Raw genomic sequence first — 19,210 nt, 5'->3', positions numbered from 1 at the left:
ACCAATATTGGGCATCTGTAGGCCCATATGAAAAAATGATTCAGAGCAAAAATGATTTTTAAGTTTCTTACTGTATTAGAAGAAAAAACAAATCAGGTTTTTCATGAGCAGCAGGTAATGGCACAGGATTCTGCCAATTCCCCAGCTCTGTCATGGTTCCTGACTATGTAATGACTGTATCATCTTAATATCCCCAGACATAGCTCATCAAGGCATGCATATTTGACATTGCAATGCTTCTTCTTATTCTTTAATAAATTCATTGTCTTTAGAGAATCTCTCTCTGCATTAATATTTTGTTTAACCAAATTAATCAGGCATCTCAGCCCAAAGCACAGTATCAGCCTTGATCTGTACAAGACAAGACTTGCCTACCTTAATCGCCTTTTATTCCTATCTCCCATCACCAGTATTTGTCTGCCCTAAAAGGTAATAATTATTTGCATGAGTTCTTGTATGAGTATATTTTTGGTTACTAAGACAGCCTTAAAACTCTCCTCAATTTGACTACGCTTTCAACTAACTTCTTCCTAACTCATGGTCATTGACCTCATCTTATTTAGATATTTTTCCCTACTCCATGGCAATCTGTATCCTTCCCAAGCTCTTTTCCACTCATTTCCAGTCTCTCCCAACATACAAATGTTAATAATCCAGAAAGAAGATTGGAGGCAAGAGATAAGGAAGCAAAGCTTTCACTGATTTCCTTCAGAAATCTCATCCTTCTACTTCTGGGCTCCAGAAAGACTATGACATTTATTACTTCCATGATTTCCTCAAATACTATTTCTTTCCATTTTTATCTCTGTATCTCGTAGTTTTTGTTTGGATACGTTTTGTCTTACTTTTTAAATGTTCTGTTTTTGCCATTGCCTGCTGAGCAGTCCTGAATGTGATCTTCCAATTTACCAATGGTTCTTCAGTTCTGCTAATCCTACAACTTACTGTTTTTTTCATTTCAATTATTATATTTTCCATAATGACATTTATTGTTTCGGTTCTTGATTATGATTTCCTGTTTTTTGTTTTATATTTTTATTTCTCAAACATCATCCCTTAAGTTCTGGACTGTCTTTATTTTGTATATTTAATTATTTTTCTTTCCTTTTTATTTTGTATATTTTAAACTCTTGTCCTATCAGTAATTCTATTTCAGGTGGTAGGTAGTATTATTTGTATTTGTTTGGAAAGAAGTTTAGCTCTTCTCTGTCTATTGTTTATATAGCACTTATGTATTCCTAAAGATATCACTTGCCTTTTCTAATAATTAATAGCCAAAGGCTATGAATTAATTTATATCAATATGGTTAGCCTAATACTAGTCTGTGAGTATAGTTAACAAGCTTAACTAGTCTGCAGACTAACTCATAGGCCAATCCTGACCCACTGTCTGTTTTCACAAGAGTTTGCTCAAGTACAGAAACATCCATTTATTTGCATATTGCTATGGCTGCTTTAGCATGATTAGTACACAAGCCCAGAGAGTCTGCAGGGGAACTGTGTAGGTATGAAGAACTGTGTGTGACTCATCAGTTCTCACCTATTCATCAGCTCCTCACACTTTCCAGGTTTTTCACTGTCATGAGATCTTATGGCTGAACTATTATAACATGTTTCTGTCATAATAGGGTAGACGATTGCCTACATACTGTGCAGGTGAAATGTAAAATAAAATTTGCAAACATTCTTCCATACTAACCTCTCAGTGCCTCTGCTTTCTGCATAGGAACAAGATTGTAGTTATCACCCATCTCATTTCAGTTTTTAAAAAATTGACCTCCTCCCTTCCTGAAGTTGTTTGTGTTTGTTGTCATTGATTCATGATGATTATTGCTGGAGTCTGGGAACCATGCTTTTCCTTTCTTCTGGAATACTTTTCTGTGAGGGAGACAGCAGCACATGTTGCTTCAGGCTCTTGAAAGAAACCAGAAGACCCATGTTTGCATAGATGAAGCCTATCTCCATGGCAATCTGTATCCTTCCCAAGCTCTTTTCCACTCATTTCCAGTTTCTCCCAACATACAAATGTTAATAATCTAGAAAGAAGATTGGAGCCAAGAGATAAGGAAGCAAAGCTTTCACTGATTTCCTTCAGAAATCTCATCCTTCTACTTATGGGCTCCAGAAAGGTTATGACATTTATTACCTGCCAAGGAACACCAAAAAATGACTAGAGGGCTTCAGGAGATTACAACTTACTAATGCCAATGATGCTGGTTATAAAATGTCTTCTCTAACATCCAGCATTCATTTATCACAACATATTTCATATATCTCGTGTCACAAATGTGGGAAAGGAGTCCTTCTCTAGCTATGTACTATTTTTGTTACCTGCCCCTCAGATACATATGCTCAGGTTCCCTTGCAAGCTGTTGACCAAATGAAAGGACATAAAAAAACAAAACGGATTTATTCAAAACTGGCTTCGAAAAGGTGGAGGAGCTCATTTGCCTCAAATCACCATCTCACTGTGTACATGTGGGTAAGTGTGTTTTCATGGTAAAGAACAGAGAGGAGGGAAGCATGGAGAAATAATGCAGATCTCCACACTTGTTTATCACTTCACTTCCAGTCATTTTTAGCTCCTAGGGGACTGGGGATTTAGTTCAGCGGCACAGCGCCTGCCTGGCAAGCACAAGGTCGTGAGTTCAATTCCCAGTACCGGAAAAAAAACAAAAAAAAAAACAAAAACAAAAAAAAACCAAACATTTTTAGCTCCTTCTCCTCTTTCTTGTGCAGAGGAAACTGTTCTCCTGCCTCCTAAGGCCAGCATCTCATTCTGTCACTGCTTTTGGTCAGAGGACAGGAGGGAGTGTTGGTCTCGTGCAGAAGAAATTCTATTTTGCACTGCTGGTTACACTAGCCCAAATGAACAGAATAAAAATATATTAGACAAAAAAAAAAAAACAGAAAAGCTCCTAAATAAATTAGGATGGCCAATGGCTAAGTTGATATATAAACTTTCAAGATAAGAGAAAGCAAATATGAAAGAAAAGATTGCCCCTTGCCTATATGTATGCCCTGCAACACCTAAAACAATGTAATACAAATAATTTGTGCATTATAAATTTTAGTAAAGTGAAAAACTAAATAAAAATGAATGTCTCTGTAACTCAGTAAATGGTTTTTATATTTCTGTGTGATCCTACAGACCCAAAAAACAACTGTTTGATTTTTTAAAAAACTGAAAATAAGCACGTGAAAATCTATAGAAATAAAGCATAACCCCAGTTCAAAATCAAAGCCAAGCCCAAATAAACTTAGAAAACAGACTTTTTCAAGTAGCTTTGTGGTATTATTTTTAACTCAAAAAGAGCAAAGTTTAAAAACAAAAAAGAGCAAAGTTTACCAGGAATAAATCAATCACTTTCTGGTATGAAGCAATAGACTATTTACAATCGATTCCAAATTCTCACTTGTGCTTTAAGGAATAAGACTGAAATTACATTTTTATACCTACTTATAGTATCAAACTGTAACTCACTGATACCCACCTTAAGAAATGCTAATATATGCATGTGTAGGTTAAAAACATCCATAGACACATACATTCACTTTGTAAAATTTATATATACAAATGTACTCAAATATATATTCCATATATTATTATTATTATTGGTATATATAAACATATGTACATGCATTTCAAATATGGTGAATGTTTATGCTATATGAGTATATGTGTGAGAGAAGAAAAGGAAAATAAAACATGACAATCACTTTAAAAGTAAGTCAATCCAGGCATAGTCTCTGTCAACTTTCCACCAAAGGAACTCTGAGTTTATTGAAAATAAATCCTCAGGACTCATGGTCAGTCTGTTGAAGAATCTCATTCAAGTTTTCACCACCTTCTCAGAAGTAAGGATTTAAATATTCACTCAAAAAACATCCTTTCTAAGGTACTTAGAAGTACTGGAAGCCTTCATAGTTTTCTATTCCAAGGATCTTTTTCATAATTTTAATATTGCTAGAGTAAGCCAGGTACACAGGCTTCTCATGACCTTATTGTATCTACTGGCTTCATAAAAGTAAGTTCAAGAATTTCTCACACTCATAAAAAAGTCCCCATGGCCTATACAGTAGGTTTCACATTATAATGTCTTCCCAAGTTCTTCACTTCCATCTCTTCTATGACCACAGCTCTTATCCTATAATATATAGTATGAGGATTTGTGATGGGGCAATAAATATATTCTTTCTCTTCTTAAATTTGTAACTCATCATGGCACTTACAAGAGACCTGGAGATTGAAATGTCACCCATTACTGGTAGAGTTGATAGGAGAACATGTCCTTAGCTCACCTGTACTTCATCCAAGAATTAGGAGTCACACATCCTAGTCACAAGCACTTCGTGGTTTTTTTGTTTTGTTTTGTTTTTTGTTTTGTTGTTGCTGTTTTGTACTGGGAACCGAACTCAAGACCTTGAGCTTGCCAGGCAGGTGTTTATGCCACTGAGCTGTATCCCCAGCTGCACAAGCACTTCTGAAGACAGAGGTGGACACCTGATCAGAGGATGAATTTGCACAGCTAAGCTTACCATGTGGTAGGAGAACAGACCAAGATGCAGTCCCCCTTCTCTGGAGGCTGCAAGGAGACCAGATTGCCAGGAGATCTGGATCAAACATGCTCCATTCCCCCACCCCCAAACTTGCCAATAAAACAAGGCAATACTGAGGGTGGAGATGTTAAAATGTCTCCCCAAGATAAGTGGCTTCCAGGCATCTGTTTTTCTCCTTCTTAACCATGACTTCTTAAATTAGATGCTTGCCATGTGAACTTTCAGATTATCTTTTTCTTAGGAGTACTTCTAAGACTTGAAAGCTGTAAAATTGATTTTATATACTCTTTAGCTATACTACACACAGTTTGCTATGCAGTATTGTCATTATCATTCAATTCTAGGCTTTCTTTTTTTTTTTTTTGGAGAAAGAGCTAAGAACCGAACCCAGTGGTGCTCTACCACTAAGCTATATCTACAGCTTTCTTTTCTCCTCTCCTCCTCCTTTTCCTTCCTTTTTCTTGCTTCTTTCTTTCTTTCTTTCTTTCTTTCTTCTCCTTCTTGTACTTGTCCTTTTTCTTCTCCTCCTCCTCCTTCTTCTCCTCCCTCTTTTTGAGATGAAACCTTACTAATTTGCTTAGTGTCTTGGTTACTTTTCTCTCGTTGCTGGGACAAAATACCTGATGCCCAAAATTAAGGAAGGAAAGGTTTATTTCGCTTACAGTTTGTGGAGGTTTCAGTCCATACTTGGCAGGTTACAAGGCAGAGTGGCACATGGCAGAGGGCTACAGCTCATGGCGGCAGAACACAGCAAAAGCAACAAGCAATAAAAGGGAGGAATGGCTGCAAGCAGCCTCTTCCTCTCCCTTAGATATGCAAACTATCCACCCCAGGACGGGTGTAGCTCTCACACCCATAATCAATCAAACTCTAAAAGCCTGCCCCATGACTGCATGAGGCTTTGAGGGAACACACAGACACAAACCATAACACTCAGGCTGGCCTCAAATTTGAATTTTTGATTTTCATGTCTCAGCCTCTTGAGTAGCCGAGACACCACATCCAGATGAGCTCCAAGCATTTTCTAACCCTGTACATTATAACTTCTTTTTTTTCACTCAAGTGTATTAGGAGTGCAATTTTCAAATTTCCAAGGTAGGTATATACTATTTTTATTGTCTATTTCCTTCTAATTTTAACTTGATTATAATCTGAAAAGATGTAATCAGGTATGTTCTTCATTTTTTAGTGTTTTATATGACTTGTTTTACGTTCTATGTAAACATTCTATCTTATGAGTGTTCGAATATATATCCTCTAATGTGGTTGTGAAAGGCTTTATACCTACCTGCCTAGTAGATTAAGTTTGTTGTTGTGTTATTCAAATATTCCATACCCTTATATTTTTGTTTTCTTGATCTACAAATTATTGAGAGACATGTATTAACAACTTCCACCATAATGATCAATTTATCATTATCTCTGCATTCTCAAGTTTTAGTTATATACTTTTGAACTATTTCATCCAATGTATAAAAGTTGGGAATCCCACTGACTCTATATTCAGGCAAAATAAATGATATAATCTTATACTACCACTCTCTAGCTACAAAAATGATAGATTTTGCTTTACTTATCTTTTCATTTGCCTACTACATCATGTTTGATGTTTTATTTTTGTTTCTCTTTTTTCTTACATTTTAACTATGTTTCTTGAAAATAGCAGATAGTATGTTTGCTTTTCCATATCTAGTCTGATATTCTATTATCTCTAACTGGAGGAGTATAAACCAATTATATTCAAATTACTGACATGTTTGTCAGTAATTTGTATTTGTCAGTAATAGATATTTCCAATTATTTATTTAGGTTTCCACATGTTCCAATGTTTCAGTACCTTTTGTGTTTTCTTTCTTTACTTAGTTCTCAAAGTTTATTTTGGTGGTATTTTTCATTTTTTTCCATTTACTATTTTGAAAGTTTTCACCACTGATTTCTATTCTTTCTTATTAATGTTGATTTTTATGTACAAACATGCTTGCCATACATAATGATTGTATGCATCACTGGGGAGTTGCTACCTAACACACCTTAATTCTTTTTATGTCCCCTTCCGCTGCTGAAATTTTGACAGGCACCACTTAAAATGTCTCAGTTAACCAATCTCCTTCCCCTCCACCTTAATAATAAATGAAAAGTCATCTGGATGACTCCACCTTCTTCCTCCTGGTTCAACTTCCATTGCCATTAGACAGCTTTGTCTTTTTTGAACCCACAATTTAGATATTTTTTTAATTAGAATTTCTTTCATTGAGCCTGTTGGTGGCAAGTGCTCTGAGTTGGGGCAAATACTCTGTTTTGTGTCTGAAAATATTTCCATTTTTGAAAATAGACTTTGGGTTGTGAAATTCCAAGATGACAATAATTTTCTCCCATATTCTGTTTTCTCTTGTGCTGTAGAATAGCCAGCAGTCTCTTTTTTGTTCCTTCATGGGTAATGTGTCCTCTGGCTGATTTCCTGTTGCGTTGTCTTTGATGTTCTGGAGTTTCACTTTGACATGTCCCTGTGTTGATTTCCTTTTTTTTTTTTAACCTCCTTTGGGATTCATTGAAATTCTGGAATCTGAATCAATGCCATTTAGATTTCAGTTTCACCCTTTCCATTCTTCTGTCTTGGACATTCTGACTGATTTCTTCCCATCCATCTTCCAGTTCACTAATCATTCAATTCTATCAAATCCCTCATTTAAATAAATCATTAAACTTAATTACATTTTTCTGTAAGTCACATATGATAGGGAACTTATCGTGTCAACTTGAGTGAGAAACACTCTACCAAATTGAATCAGCATAGTTCTGAGTGTGTCTGAGCGGATTTACTGAAGACAGACAACCCACCCTACGATGGCCGGTCACCTGAACGGTGTAAAGGGGAAATGAAGAAGAAAGGCTCGCTTCTGTTTCTTCAGGAGAGCTTCGGTCTTCACCTTCACCTTGGATGTTATTTCCTGGCTTCCACCATAGACCCTGCAGCTTTCCAGCACATACTCTTTAGCCTCCTGATGTGGACATGTGTGGGACACTACACTGACCCCCCAGCACTTCAACTGGATCCTTCAGATCTCTAACACACAGTCAGATCTTTTGCACTTTTTCACACCCAACTCTGTGGGCAGCCATTGTAAGCCAATCTTGTACATTCTTATATGTTTGTATATCTTGCATTAAATCTGCTTCTGTGGTAAGCACTGACTGATTCATCTATGTTTTTTCAAATCTTCTTAATATTTTCTTTATAGTCTCTGGTTCTTTGCCCATTTGTTATTCCTTTATATCTTTAAAAAATATATTATGCATACTTTTATCTGGATTCAATAATTTGAACATTTTAAGGTTGAAGTTCTTGTGAGCTTGATTCAACTGCTGATTCTATTCACTCCTATTATTCATACCTTGTACTTTTAATTTACTATGAAATTTCTTACTATGAAACTGTATTTCTTCTTTTTTTGTTGTTTTTAGTGAAGATCCTTAAGATTGAATTGAGGGCTTTGCGCATGCTCTACCATTAAACCTCAGCCCTTTTTAAAAATTATACCTTGAGGTAGAGTCTAGTTCAATCACTAAATCACTAGTTCAATCACTTACCCTACTCAGTACCCAGCAGCAGGTAGATTATAACCCTGAGTCAGCATACTTGGCTCTGATGTCATATTTCTTGCCTATCTATGGGAATTCTTTCAACTCTGTTTTGAGAATGTCTTTTTTCAGAAGCTGCAGCTGTATCTAATCTTAAGGACAGCAGTGCCATTAAGTGAAATCTCAGGACCACTTACTATAAGGACAGCCACACATTGAAATTTGTCTGACCCATCAAATCTGCAGTCTTGCCTTATCGTCCCCTCAGAGGTCTCCCCTACTTTCTGGAAGAACGTACACAAATGGGGAGTAATATTTTCTGTATAAGTAACTATGAATTCATATACAGATTATACAAAGAATTAACTTTTTAAAATAGGCAATCTGGAAAAATTTTAAAATCTTATCAATTACACTATTTTGCAGAAAAAAACATAAAAGCTAAATAGAGTTATAGAATACAATCCAAAACCTGAACAAGTGTTGACTGATTGTAAATTTTACATGAATGGCAATTTTTAATCTGTTTATTTCCTCTAAATTGCTACTACCTAAAAGAGCCTGGCACATAGTAAGTACTCAATAAATATTTGTTAAAATGAGTAAATTTTTTAAAACATATATTCTGATACATGTAGCATAAAAATAAAGCATGAATAAAGGCATTAAGATAAAATGAAATTACAAAAGTATTTCTGAACATTGATAAAAAATAGTGCAGGCTATTATATGAGTGAAAAGAGCCAACTCAAAATTGCTAGAGAAAATGAAAACTACTAGTCTTTTTTGTATTTTGAGATTGTTTACTGAAAATGCTTACATGTTTGGGCACAATTGTGCCAATCTTGTTATTCTATCCATCAAAATGAAGTGTATCAATAATTAAGCATAAATATATCACTTTTAACTAGTAGAAAATAAACGGAGAAATATTGTCTCATATATTGGTATGTAAATTAATAATTAATAAGCAAAGAGAATTTTCAGAAGGGCATACTTAATAGAATGAGAAAGGTTTTAGAGGGAAAAGGGACAGCAGAAAAATAAATATATATACATATATATGCTTTAATACAATATGAATATATAAAATACAAAGTCATTGATAATATTTCTTCTAAATTAAAAAATGAATTATTTATGGACAAAGTTGATAAAATAATATGTACCAGAGGAAAATCTTGATTTTATTAGAGAATGAGACTAGGCAATTTTGTTCTAGATTTGTGAGTGTGTGTGTGTGTGTGTGTGTGTGTGTGTGTGTGTGTGTTGCTAGGAACTGAACACAGGGCCTTCACATTGAGCTATTTTGAGGTATGGCATCACCAAGTCACTTTGTTGCCCAGGCTGGGTTTGAAAATATGACCATCCTGCTTCAGTCTCCCAGAGTGCTGGTAGATTTCTATTGTTATTTAGATACTTTTTTTGTCTTTTTGAGACAGGGTCTAGGCTGTGCAGTTCAGGCTTGCCTTGAGCTCATTTTGTTGTACAAGCTGGTCTTGAACTTGCAACAATCCTCCTGCCTCAGCTTCCCAAGTGCTGGGATTACAAGTGTGCCCCACCATGCCTGGCTTTGGATACTTATTTTTTAATACAATAACATTAAATAAGAATAAATAAAATACTGAAGGGGGGAGTTTTATGGGCTTCATTGTGGGAAAATATTCCTAATCAATTTAAGGACCCCAGAAGATTTAAAGAAAATTTTTGATATGTGGGGGAAGGACTGTGATTGCTAATGAACTGATTACTGATGGTCGGCTTATGATCCCCAGCCGTGCTAAGTGCACGTGGTACGGGGTGTGGAAGGCTGGCCCAAGGATGGTTACCATCAGCTGAGAGGCAGAAATGGAAAGGGATAATGAATTACTCCTGTTGGTCTGAGTTACGTTCTAGGTTCTAATAAAAGGCGATTGAGATGGGTGATCGGGGCTGCTGCAGTCCCAGAGGCTGTGGGCCCCCTGATCCCAGACTTTTGCCTCTTCTGTTTTTCTTATCATTTACCTTTTCTTATTCATCCTCGGGCACCTCGTTCTCGGGACCTGTCACTACAGACAATACCAACATTGATAGATTAAGTATCATAAAAATATAAAACTTCTGCACTGTAAAAAAACTGCAATCAAAGTCAAAATGCAGATGATGAAGTAGGGGAAATATTTCCAACAGTGGTAATAGGAAAGGCTAGTATCTCTAATATTTTTTAAATACAAGTTAGTGAAAATAAAAGATAATTTAATATGAACCAGCAAGTCACAGAAGAAAAACTGGAAATTGCCAAAAACGTATGAAAAGACTGTCACCTCACTGTTAGGGAAAGGTCAATTGAAACAATAACTTTGCTGCACACCTAACTGGCAGCATTTTCAAAAGAGAGATAACACCAAGGACTGAAACTGTTATAGTAAAATTGACACATTTACAAACAGTCTATAGAAATGTTATAACCATGGTGGAATCCCAAAATCTTCATATAAATTGTCCTAAAATTAAGATCTAAAAATTAAGATCAGGTCATAATTTTACTTAATAAAATTAAGATCACGTCATGCACTTGAAATGTGCATGACCAGAGCATAATACAAAAAGACAATGGAAACTGTGGTTTCCAACAAAGAAAAACTGGAGCTGAAATTCTTTCCAAACTTAGAGTTGGCAAACAATTTGGAGTGTTTTTTTTTTTTTACAACTTGGACTTCCCATTGAAAGGCTATAATATGGGGCTGGGGATTTAGCTCAGTGGCACAGCGCCTACCCAGCAAACGCAAGGTAGTGAGTTTGATTCCTGGTACCGGAGGAGGGGGAGAAAGGCTATAACATAAGTGTATATGCTATGTCTCAAGACTAAGGAGTTGATCTAGTAATAATTATAAAATCAGAACAGACCAACACTTTTACAATATAAAAATAAATCTCTACTGGTTCCAGGTGATCAATTAGTAATCTATCTTCTTGATGAAACAAAAGTAAATGTGGTGTAAGATTATAAAATCTAGAATTTCTACAACTTATTTTCTAGTACACAGTATATATCACAGCAACACACACAAACCCATTAAACACCATATGTTAAAAGTGTGACCAATAATCAACACAAATAGTAATTAATAAAAATCAATTCATACCTGAAGCTAAGCAACAATGTTAAAACAGGTACTAGAAATACATAAGATACGCTGTTTTAACATAATGAAAAATATGGTAAGTAAATACATGGGGGAAATGGAAATATTAAGAACAAAATGGAAACTTATGGTTGATACATTGTGTCAACTTGGGGAGTCTAGAGGTTTGGCTAAGTGACTCAGCAGGAAGTCAGGCTGCTTACTTTGTATACATCCTGAGCCTGTGGAAGAGGAGGGCATGGAGATTATGTGAGAGCTACACGCCCCTTAGGTGGGGGTAGCCTGTTTGCAATGTAAAGGAGGGAAAGAGGCTGCTTGCTGCCATTCCTCCATTTTGCTCTGGCTGTTTGCTGTTTGGCTGCCATTCCCCACTTTGCTCTTGTTGCTTTGTTATCTTCTGCTTCGGAGCCAGCCAAGTATGGACTGAAACCTCCACAAACTGTAAGCTAAATAAACCTTTCCTTCCTTCATTTTGGGTGTAGGGTATTTTGTCTCAGCAACAAGAGAAAAGTAACTAAGGCAGAAACTCTGGAAATGAAAAGCAAAATGTGGGGCTGGGGATTTAGCTCAGCGGCAAAGTGCCTGCCTGGCAAGTGCAAGGTCGTGAGTTCGGTTCCCGGTACCGGAGAAAAGCCAAAAAAACAAACAAAATTAAGAAAAGCAAAATGTTTGTAATGACAGAAATATAAGATGGATTTAATAACAGAATTTAATAAAAGAAGAAAGCATAAATGACCTTGAAGATAGATCAATAAATATTATCCTATTTAATTGGACTAATTTTCAAAAAAGCCTACAGAACTTCAGCGACATCTGGAATGCTATCAGACATATAATAATTACTCAGTTCTCCATTGATATAGATGGCCTATATAATTGGCCATTCACCGTGAAAATTTCAAATTATCTGTAGCCATGAAGTTTTTGTTTAAATAATTGCTTTGCTTAATATGCCATTCTTCATAGGATTCGGGTGATGAAAACACTTTCAAAGAAAGCATCACTTTCTCTGTAGTGAATGAGGTTGGAAGTGCTTGAAAGAAATGATAAACTTGAGTCATTTGTAGGAAAATGGATGCATATTATGACCATGACATCAAGTGAAATAAATCAAGACACACAAGCTTAAATATCGCATAAATACAGAGCAAAATAAAAGATAGATAATAGCAAGTAGGAAGATAGATCTTTCTAAAGTGGGAAAGGGATCAAGAGATGGAGGGAGGGCAGAGGGAGGGGAAGGGAACAGGGTGAAAAAGAATTGAGATGTACTAATTCCCACACAAGGAAACATTATGCACTGAAAGTATGTACTAATTTTTTTTAATTTTAAAAAAGAAATAAAATAACTGCCTATTGTTCCTGTTTCCCTTTCCTAATCCCTGCTTTTTCTTACGTTTTTGGCCAGTAAGACTGTTATGGTTGATACATTGTGTCAACTTGAAGAGTCCAGAAGCTTAACTAAGAATTCAGCAGTTCTACATACTGGCGTGAAAAGGACATGCACTTCCCACTCTAGGATGTTGTTTATTGTGTCAACTTGAGTTTAAAAGTTCAACTAAATGGTTCAGCAGAGGGCCAGGGTCCTCACTTTGTGAACATCTTCAGCTTGTGGAACAAGAGGGTACGGAGATGGTGTGGGCATGGGCAGATAGCCAACATACAATATAAGGGGGGAAAAGAGGCTTGCTCTTGCTGCTTTTGCTGTGTTGTGCCACCTTGAAGTGTTGCCCCTGTGCCCTGCCACCCTGCCTTGGAGCCAGCTGATTACAGACTGAAATCTGCACAAACTGTAAGCAAAATAGACCTTCCCTTCCTGAATTTTGGGTGTTGGGTATTTTGTCTCAGCAGTGAGAGAAAAGTAACCAAGACAACATCGTTGCATGATAATTTAATGATTTTGGAAGTGAGTGTGAATTATTTTGGTTTAGGATGATTAAATATTCTCAGTGTGAGGAAAGAATAGAGGAGTTTAAGTTCATGGATATATAAGCACCAATTAACATTTTGATGGCATGCCAGCAATGAGGTCCTTTCCCTCCACTACAGACCCCTCCCTTTTTCTTCCCTCTCCAGGGTAAATTACTTCTGCATGCACATGTGCATGCATGTGCACACACACTCACATAATGTTGAAGGTGAGAATAAGGGAACTTCGGTTAAACTATCAAAATATTTATTCAAAATAAATGATGGTGGTGAATGCCTGTAATCCAAGCATTCTGGGAGAATGAGGCAGGAGGACCCCAAGTTCAAGACTAGCCTGGACAACTTAGCAACTTAGTGAGGCTCTGCCTCAAAATTTTAAAAAAGGGGAGGGGCTGGAAATGTAACTCAGTCCAAAGACCCTGTGTTCAATTTATAGTACCACCAAAAACTTTATCTCTTTTCAATGTTTAGTTTCCTTTAATGACCCCACCTCCCCAACGGGCAGATGCAGGAGGCCAGGCAATGGAAGCTACGGTTACTTGAAGATCTTTCTCTGATTGAAGGCTTTGTCCAAGTGCTGCAAGGCCCCAGTCCAGGAGAAGTATTCATACACCAGTGTCTGTGTCTCCTCTCTGCCATGGTGATTCTGCAGAGAAAGGGGCAAAAGTTGATTTTTTAAACAGTTAAAATTCCAATTCTACTTTTCTTTTTTGCAGAGACCCTCCTCTCTGTCTCCATTATTTCCTTATGTGATCCTCAATACATTAGGTCCCTGCCTTCATTTATCCCCACAAAATAATTGCAAGAAATTCAAGTACAGTTCTACAATGACCACAATTCCTACATAGTTATCCATTTTTCATATATTAATCAAATTCCATACTCTATTTAATCCAGCACATTAAAATACCTCTGATTTCCATTCTTGGAGAAACTAAGAAATCTAAGATCTAGAACCCATAAAATCATGGATTTTTCAGTCATGAACTAATTATCTCAGGAATGCAGGTCTGATTGGTACCAATTAGAACTGAGGAAACTTTGAGCTCCTCAGTTTGATTTGTGAATATAAACTTTCAATGAGACCTGTCCCTATCTCCTGGGATTCTGGAGCACATCCACAGAGACTGATGTCCCAGAGGAAGCTAGAAAAGTGCCCGACTTAACAATGCATTATTTTCAAAAAAGAAATCTTGACTTAGTATGAACCACTGTATTCATCATTCAATACATTTCTTCTGAACAACAAAGGAAAGACGTCATTTCCTGAAAGATTTATGACTAGAACTCAATGATGCAGAAAGGGAATTGCTTTTTCTAGCACAAAAAGGAAAAGAAAAAATTTATGTTTCAATTAGTTAGCTTTAGCTTTCTTTTCTTTCAGTCCACTGGGCAAGGACACTCCTCCAGACCAGAACTATTTTCCTGGGAATCATTACTGTTGTATCACTTTGCATCCACAGAGAGGAAAGGAATGCTACCTTGCATAAAGTATTGCATTTCTCTAGAATAAATGGATACAGCTTTGATGCCTCTAAGCAAATTATAATTAATGAATTTCAGTTTTATACCGCAAAGTCATAGAAATGTCCTGTACCTAGACCTTCTTAAGTGCGAAGTGGTCTCTATTTCCTGCATCTTAGCAGAACCATCAGTTTGTAGGGTGAATTTCAAACTTCTTCAAGTTCCAACTTAGAATCACTCCCAAAGAAGTAAGTGTGTGTGTACGTGTGTGTGTGCACGTATTCTAGTGTCTCTGCTTTAAGGTTGTACAACATTGGGCATTTTCATATTTGCTTCATGACAAAAATCTAAAAAATGGGTCCCTGTCAATAATACATAACAAGACAAATGAAATAAGCAAGGTGTTATGGCTGATACATTGTGTTAACTTGGGGAGTCTAGAGGTTTGGCTAAGTGCTTCAGCAGTTCTGCATCTTGGGGTGAAAAGGACAGGCTCTTATCCTTCTGGGAGGTTGTTCACTGTGTCAATTTGAGAAGTTTAGTAGGTCAACTATGTGACTCAGCAGGGAGCCAGGGTGCTTACTTTGTATTCATCCTGAGCCTGTGCAGGAAGAAGGCATGGAGACTGTGTGAGTGCTACCGGCCCACTGGGTAGGGGGAGCCTGCTTACAATATAAGGGAGGGAAAGAGGCTTGCTCTTCTCTGCCACTCCTCCCTTTGCTTTTGTTGCTTTGCTGTTTTCTGCCACCATGAACTGTTACTCCCTGTGGGCCACTCTGCCTCGGATCTAGCTGAGTATGAATTGAAACCTCCACAAACTGTAAGCTAAATAAACCTTTCCTTCCTTCATGTTGGGCGTTGGGTATTTTGTCTCAGCAATGAGAGAAAAGTAACCAAGACACAAGGCTTGGGGCATTATACCCTTAGCTCAAATCCAGGAAAAAAAAATATTTAGTACTTTGATCTTTCTCCTTTTTTTTCTGCTGAGACTATGAAAATTTTAAGAAAAGGGCAGAATCTTTTTAATAAAGGATCCTTTTAACAATGTGGCTCGGAAAAAAAAAAAAGACAATATTGCTCAGAAAAAGATGACAAGCCACTAAGCTTTAAGTGAGTTGAGAAATGTGTGTACTCATGCAGACTGGAGAAGTTGAGAGAAGCAACAGCGACCAGAAAGAAATAGCATATCCTGATTAGGGAAAGACAGAGTTGGAAAGTTTGCATGCAGCAAAATACTCATTAGGAGAAACGAAGCAACAGCTCACTTGGAGGCAGATTACTGAACAAACAAGTCCCTTTTCCAACAGATGCCAGCATTTGTAATGCAAGAGAGAGTACCATATACACACACATGCATGTATCAGTCCACACAGATTCATAGATAAATGAAGACAGATTGCCAATAAATTATCCACTCATAATTATTCAAGAAACATCCTTTTTTTCAGCACTAGGGATTGAACCCAGGACCTGCACAGTGAGCTACATGCACAGTCTCCCTTTTTTACTTTGAGCCACTGTCTCCCAAAGTCACTAAATTGCCCAGATTGGATTTGTACTTGTGATTGTTGGCCTCTCAGACTACGGGGATTACAGGTGTGAGCCACCAAGCTTGAAGCCTGCCTTTAATAAATATCTTTTAAGAATTTACTTTGTGCTAAGGCTTGTGCTTAGGCCCTACAGACACTATTACTACCTTCAAAGTGCTAAGATTCATGGGGGAATCCAATCAGGACCCACCATTCTGTAAGTGTGCAGACATAGCTATGCACAGGATGTGATGGAAGCGTGTAGGAGCAGCACCTTAACTGGACTGGAGAGTGGAAACAATGGGAGGCTGCCCATGGAGGCGGCTTTGAAACTGAGATCTGGAAGTCAGACAGGACTGAGCTAAATAATAGAGAAAGTGGGGGGATGGCATTCTAAACAAAGCGGGCAGTGTATGCAATAACTAGGAGTCAAAAGGGAGGGTAGTGTTGGTGCTGAGGATATAGCTGTGGTATAAGCACCTTCCTGGAAAGTGCAAGGTCCTGAGTTCGATCCCTGGTACCAAAAAAAAAAAAAAGAAAAGCCTGTAATCCTGAAGCTGAAGAAGAGGCTGAGGCAAGAGAACTGCATAGGTCAGCCTAGTGAGACCCTGTGTCAAACTAAAAAAGTTAAAAGTTGACTGTCATCAGTATCAAGAGAGAGAAAGAGAGAGAGAGAAAAGGGTAAGAATGGCAGGCTCAGAAAACTAAAGTATAGATCAGCAAGTTTTTTCTACTAAAGGAATGAGAGTAAATATTTTACACTTTGGGGGCCATACAAACTGTATTTCAACCACTCAACTCTACCATTAGAGCACAAAAGCAGCTGCAGACAGTATGTAAACAGATTAGTATGACTGCGTTCTGGTAAAACTTTATTTACAGAAATAGGGTTGGAGTTTGCCAAACTCTGAACCTGAGCAATTCTATGAGTGAGGAACATACAAACAGGGAAAGAGGAAAAATGACAGAAGGTCAGGCTGACAAGACCAGATCATTGATAGCCTCGTATGTTGTAGAGTTTAGGGAGTTACCCCCAAAAGGAATGACACAAACAATGCTGAGTTTTGAATGATCTCCCTTGCTGCTGTGTGAACTGTGGATGGGAACAAGTATGGCAAGTCAGGAGACAGCGATTCCAGTAGGAGGCTGAACTCGGATACTAATGAAAGAGGATGACATGAACACAGGTAGCGTAGATGAGACAGAGAGGAGACACACTGGGGTGACTGCCCAAGGAGGCGACTCATTGCTATGGGTCATTTAACCCTCTACATTGTGACTTTTTCAAAGATAGAGAAAAAAGTCTGGATTTTAGGGTCCAATTTTGATAAGCACATATCTGGAGTTTGACTCATTATTTCTGACTGTATAAGCTTAGTTTCTAAAGTTGCTTTTCCATGTTTCTCTAAATATTACTTTTACTTGCCTACTTGAAACATCCACCTTCCCTCACAGTCTCACAGAACTTTTTATGTGCTCACACCCCTGTCCACGTAGCTTTCTCGGCAGCTGCCTCCTGGCTCCTGTCACTTCTGTCTGGGTGGGCACTGATGCTGCTGTCACTTCTGCTGAGGACCACTCTTCTCTCCAGGCGTGGCCACTTCCATTGGCATCCTTTCTGCTGCCATTATGGCTGCTACTTCTGGATCCTTGTGGTTCTGGCACCATGTGTGCTCCTTGCAGAAGTAGAGATCATGTGTCTCTTCCCTGTCTGTGCCACATGGTTGTCTGAATTGCACAGCAGTGCTGTCTATGGCTAGGGTGTCTCCTGCCGCCCCTTCCTCTATAAATCCTAGGTCCGTATGAACTTATATTAGGGATGAAGGCTGGCATCACACTTCCCACACACATACCATGTGAGCAGACTTCCTTACTCAAAACCTCAAGACCTTCTCCTCCAAAACTTCCTGACACTGTGATGTAAACTGCCACATCATGTTAATTTATCAGATGTTCAGAACAAGCCTGCTTTCCAACTCTAACTCAAGTGGCATTTCTTGCTCTGGTCCTATTTTAGAAACATTAGGTCTTTGTCCCCTCCCTACCCTTCAACTCTAGGACTCAGATTAGATCCCCTTTTCTCTTTTCACACTCCTATCCAGTCTGGGTTAAGGGTCCTTTCTAGGTGTTCCCAAAGCAAAATGTAGACAACTTCACATTTGCACTCACTGGGTCCTGTTGTAATTATCATATATGGTCTCTCTCCCTATCAAAATGATAAAACTCTTTAATTTCCTATCAGGACTTGAACCATAATAAGCTCTCAACAAATGTTTGTGGAATTCATAAATCTAATTCTGGGTTGAAGTTTTACACTGAACTGTCATTCTTCTCTGTATAAGGAATGAAGATAATTGTGTCCACTCCCATATATAAGGACCAGGCTCATGGCCAATTATACTGGCCTTTAGTGCAAATTCAAATCGTCATTTCTCTCTCTCTCTCTGTCTCTCTGTGTCATCCTCCTCATGGTCATCAGCATCATCTCATGGGAAAACACTGGAGTCTGTGACATTATAGGTGAAAAATAATCTTTACTTGGGCTAGAAAAAAGGCAGGAGGAAATGAAAGCATTCGCCCTTCCTAAACTCTGAGAGAATTAGGATTTTTTCACATGTGGAAATAATTAACCTATCAGTGAACCATAAGCTATCTCTTTCATCCTAAGTTTTCTATGTACTTTGAAAATTGTACAATTCATTTTAGAGTAATTTATCTTATCCATTTCAAAAGAAAATGATAAGAAAACACAGCTTTGATAAGGATGTGAGTTTACTCTTTTCTAGTGAATTTCAGTAGAACAAAAAAAGTTCTCAGTCTATATTTGCTCATACAAACAAAGAATGCTTTCCTGGTATAATAATATACTTAGTCACAAAAGAAGGTTTTGCTAGGCATGTACTTCCCTTGATTTCTAGATTTCATCCTTGGTATTTGCTTATCTTTTCACTTTTTAGGTTAATGTCACAGATCTTTGCCCAATGTATATTCCTTTTCTTTTTTTTTTTTTTTTTTTTTTTTTTT

The sequence above is a fragment of the Chinchilla lanigera genome, unplaced genomic scaffold (assembly GCF_000276665.1).
Source record: "Chinchilla lanigera isolate Chin_1 unplaced genomic scaffold, ChiLan1.0 scaffold00011, whole genome shotgun sequence".
Taxonomy (NCBI): Eukaryota; Metazoa; Chordata; class Mammalia; order Rodentia; family Chinchillidae; genus Chinchilla; species Chinchilla lanigera.
This window is presented reverse-complemented; position numbering follows the sequence as displayed.